Source organism: Macrotis lagotis, chromosome 2 (assembly GCF_037893015.1).
Source record: "Macrotis lagotis isolate mMagLag1 chromosome 2, bilby.v1.9.chrom.fasta, whole genome shotgun sequence".
Classification (NCBI taxonomy): domain Eukaryota; kingdom Metazoa; phylum Chordata; class Mammalia; order Peramelemorphia; family Peramelidae; genus Macrotis; species Macrotis lagotis.
Genome location: NC_133659.1, coordinates 93064936 through 93070181, shown reverse-complemented (window position 1 = coordinate 93070181; position 5246 = coordinate 93064936). Strand labels below are relative to the sequence as shown.

Genomic DNA, 5246 nt, shown 5'->3' with positions numbered 1-5246 from the left:
TATGCACCTAATGCTATAGCATGCAAATTCCTGCAGAAAAAGCTGAGAGAATTACAAGGACATATAGAAAACAAAACTTTAATAATAGGGGACCTCAAGCTCTCTCTCTCAAAACTAGATAAATGTAATCATAAAATATACAAAAAGGAATTTAAGAAGGTGAATAAAATCCTAGAAAACTTAAATATGCTAGACCACTGGTAAAATTTAATGGGAATGGGAAAGAATATACATTTTCTCTGTAGTACATGACATCCATTCCAAAATTGACCATATACTAGGGTATAAATATCTAATAATCAATTGGAGAAAGGCAGAAATAATAAATGCACACTTCTCAGATCAAAATGCAATAAAAATTAATGCAGTAAAGGGTCATGTAAAAATAAATTTAATTAGGGGGCAGCTAGGTGGTGCAGTGGATAGAGCACTGGCCCTGGAGTCAGGAGTACCTGAGTTCAAATGTGACCTCAGACACTTAATAATTGTCTAGCTGTCTGACCTTGGGCAAGCCACTTTACCCTATTGCCTTGCAAAAAATAAAAAATAACTAAACAAACAAACAAATAAATTTAATTGGAAACTAAATAACTTAATTTTAATTAATGGGTGGATCAACTAGCAAATCATAGACATAATCAATAATTATAACCCAGAAAATTATAATAATGAGACTTCATACCAAAATTTATGGGATGCAGTCAAGGCAGTTTTGAGAGGAAATTTTAGATCTCTAAATGCTTATATGAATAAAATAGAAAAAGAAGAGTTTTGGAATTAAAAAGCTTGAAAATGAATGAATTAATGATCCCCAATTGAACACCAAATTAGAAATTAAGAAAATCAAGGGAGAGATTAATAAAATTAGAAATAAGAAAACCATTGATCTTATAAATAAAACTAAGGGCTGCTTTTATGAAAAAATATAAAATAGATAAACTTTGTTTAATCTGATTAAAAAAATACAATAACCAGGTTACCAATATCAAAGATTAAAATGCCAAAATAACTAACAAAAAGGAAGAAACTAAAGAGACAATTCAGTTACTTTGACAAACTTTATGCCAATAAATTTAGTAACCTGAGTGAAATGGATGGAATATTTACAAGAATGTAAACTGCCCAAATAAATAGCAGAGGAAATAAATATTCATTTCACAACCCCATTTCAAAAGCATACGTTAATAACCCAATTTTTGAAAAAGAAATTTAAGAAGCCATCAATAAACTCCCAAAGAAAAAGTTTCAGGTCCAGGTAGATTTACAAGTAAAATCTACCAAATAATTAATAGACAATTAATTAAAATTGTACATAAACTATTTTTAAGAAATATGAGAAGAGTTTTATCAAATTCCTTTTATGACACAAAGATGGTGCTGATGTCTCAATTTGGAAGAGCTGAAACAAATAAATGAAATTATAGACCAATCACCCTAATGAACATTTATGCAAAAATCTTAAATAAAATATTAGTAATGATGCTACTGCAAGTTATTACTAGGTAAGACATCATGATCAGGTAGGATTGATACTAGGCAGTCAAAGACAATTCAATATTAGGAAAATATTCAAAATAATTGAACATATCCTTATCAAAATATAGAGAAATTATTTCATTATCTTAATAGATCTGAAAATCCTTTGATGAAATACAAAATCCATTCCTATTAAAAAAATTACAAAGTATAGGAATAAATGGAGTTTTTCTTAAAGTAATAAATAGTATCTATCCAAAATCATCAACAAATATTATCTGTATTGGGGATAAACTAGGGGCATTTTCAATAAAATCTTGGGTGAAGTAAGGTTACCCATTAAAACCATTACTATTCAATATAGTATTAGAAAGTTTATTTTTAGCAGTAAGAGAAGAAAAATTGATTGAAGGCATTGGAATTGACAATGAGGAAGAAAATCTTTCACTCTTTGCAAATGGTATGATGATATATTTAGATAATTTGAAAAATCATCTAAAAAACTCCTTGAAGGAGTAGAATATAGTGGTATATAGTAAAAAGATGGAGTCAATGGCTGATAAAGGCAAGTACTGGGAGGAAAGGAAAGGAGACAAAAGAAGCTAAGAAATTTCACATAAGAGTCAAGAAAAAGCTTTTTTAATGGAGTGAAAAGGGGCAAGGTAAGGGGGAAAGACTGAACCTTCATTCTCTTCAGAAATGACTCAGAAAAGAAATAATATATACACTTAATAGGATATAGAAATCTATCTTCCCTAGAGAAAAATGAGAAGAAAGGGATGGGATGAGGGGTAATGGGGGGAGGGAAGGTGGGGAATAGGTGATATAAGAGAAGTAAGATCAAGGGAGATGGTACTCAGATACAATAAACTTTTGAACAGGGCCAGGATGAAAGGAGAGAGAGAGAGAGAGAGGGAGAGAGAGAGAGAGAGAGAGAGAGAGAGAGAGAGAGAGAGAGAGAGAGAGACAATAGAATAAATGAGATTGGGGAAGAATAGAGTGGAAGGAAATATATCTAGTAATAGCAACTGTGGGAAAAATATTGAAGCAACTTCTCTGGTGGACTTATGATAAAAAATGCAACTCACCCCAAAGACAGAGCCATTGGAATCTGAACACAAACTGAAGTACATTTTTTCACTATTATTGAGGTTTCTCATCTTCTTGGGAAGGGGGAGGGGTTTTTTGTTTACTCTTACAGCAAAATTATTATAATTATATAAAATCCATATCCTTAAAAAATAAATTAAAAAAAGATATATCACACTAGAAAAAAAAATAAACAACTCCTTGAAGTAATTAACAAATTCAGCAATGAGGCAAGATATAAAATAAACCCACATAATCTTCAGCACTTCTACATATGAACAACAAAGACCAAAAGCAAGAGATAGAAAAAGAAATTCTGTTTAAAATCATTATAGACAACATTAAATACTTGGAAATCCATCTCCCAAGGTAAACCATAAAATAAAATTTAAATAATTGGGAAAATACCAATTGTCCATGGTTAGATTGAGCTAATATAATAAAAATGTAAATTCTCTCCAAATTAAATTATTTATTCAGTGCTATGCCAATTAAACTACCAAATAATTATTTTATTGTGATAGAAAATATAGTAACAAAATTCATTTGGAGCAAGAAAACATCAAGAATAGAAAGGTAACAGATTAAAAAAATGTAAAGGAAGATGGCCTAGCTCTGCAAGATCTAAAACTATAATATAAAGCAGCAGTCATCAAAAGTGCCTGGTACTAGTTAAGAAATAGAGTAATAAATCAGTGTATTAGGAGAGGTCCAAAAGAAACAGTAGTAAATGATTATAGTATTCTACTGTTTGGCAAATCCAAAGAGATTAGTTTCTGCAATAAGAACTACTTGACAAAAATTGTAGGGGAAACTGGAAAATACCATGGCAAAAGCTAGACAAAGACCACACACACACCAAAAAAACAAACCCAGGAGTGTTAATTTTTCCTTAAGTATCTCATTGTACCTTGACATGATTGAATCACAAGATGTTAAGCACCTTTTCTAATGAGGACACTATAAACTTGGAGAGTCTGAGACAGTGCCTCTGCACTCTACTTACAATCCTTTGTTTAATTCTCTGGTGAGACCTCCAGAGCTCCCAAGGACTTAGAGATAGATCTTGATGGTTCTTTCAGTTAATTAGATTAGGGTTTGAGCTAACCTGTGCTTCACTTAATAAGGTGTTAAGTACCCTGGGTGGGGAATGGGGAGGTAAAGTATGAAAGGAAATAGATCTGGGGGGAGGGACACAAATAGGTTAAGAAATGATATGGGAAGATGGCGGCTTCCTTGGGAAGGTTACTCTGGGCTTCGGTTGCTCTCCATATGAACTCTTTTCCCTCTGGCATTTCTGCCACCTTTAAGCCTGCTGTGCCTAGAAACACCTTCCTAGCCAACATAATGTCCATGAGTGCTACTCAGTCAAAATTGTCCTTCAGCAGCAGTCCTTCAACTTTTGGGCCTGCTGTCACCCATCATGCTCCAAGTTTTAAGGGTACAGCTGTAGCCAAAGGAGAATTCAAAGATATAAGCCTTGATGACTTTAAAGGCAAATATCTGGTGCTTTTCTTCTATCCTCTTGATTTCACTTTTGTGTGTCCAACAGAAATTATTGCTTTTAGTGACAAAGCTAATGAATTTCATGATGTGAATTATGAAGTAGTTGCTGTTTCAGTGGATTCCCAATTTAGCCATCTTGCCTGGATAAATACACCAAGAAAGATTGGTGGTTTAGGCAATATGAATATTGTGCTTTTATCAGATTTAACCAAACAAATTTCCCAGGACTATGGATTTCTGCTTGAAGGAACTGGCATTGGTCTCTTCATTATCGACCCTAATGGAGTTATCAAACACTTGAGTGTCAATGATCTCCCTGTGCGCTGAAGTGTGGATGAAACTCTCCATTTGGTGAAGGCATTCCAGTTTGTGGAAGCACATGGAGACGTCTGTCCAGCAAATTGGAAACCAAATTCGCCTATGATCAAGCCATCTCCAAATGCTTCCAAAGAATACTTTGAGAAAGTGAATAAATAAATATCATGTTTTGAAGACCTGTGTAACTTTTTAACTTATGAAGAAATCATAAGTTGGAATGTACAATAATGCAAGATTACTGTCATATGGAAAAGTAGAATATATACAAGTTATGCTTGTCTGTGAATATCGCTCCAAAATGCTGTTTTCATAAAATTGTCCCCCAAACTATTTAAACTTAATAGTTGTTGCTAGTTCAAAAAATCCTTGCTTTTCCCATAGCTCTCCTTTACAATTGCACTTACCATATATTTGATGTCTTCATTGGAACCTAGAGGTTCCCTTCTTGAATTTATAGGCTAAAAAAAAAAATTGATCATTGCCTCTATAGGTGCAAAAAAAGGGTTATGGCAGACAATCAGGATGCTTTGAGGGTCTTGAGTTGTAGAGAAGCAGGTAGTGGTTTTGTTTTACTAAACTGTAGCCCTTTTTTCTCTATAAAATGAGTGTCCTGTCATTAGATAATTTCAGAGGCCTACTTTGATTCATGGCACTTTGGAGTATAAGAAAAGTATGAAGTATATTTGTTTTTAAAAATCCAACAGTGGTAAATTAAAATAGTTAATCATGGTGGGCAGACTAGAGATTTTTAATTCAGTGGTTCTTTTTGCCATTGTTTTGATGTTTGGGTGAACTTCATGTCTTGATACATTTCAAATACTATTTAATTTGATTGTAAAAGATTCCTGTTAATGCAA

General features: G+C 32.9%; 1 pseudogene; it reads left to right on the top strand.

Annotated features, from left to right (window-relative positions):
- Positions 1-3789: 3789 nt before the first annotated feature.
- LOC141511097 (thioredoxin-dependent peroxide reductase, mitochondrial pseudogene) lies at positions 3790-4859 on the top strand (annotated as a pseudogene).
- The last annotated feature ends 387 nt before the right edge of the window (positions 4860-5246 follow it).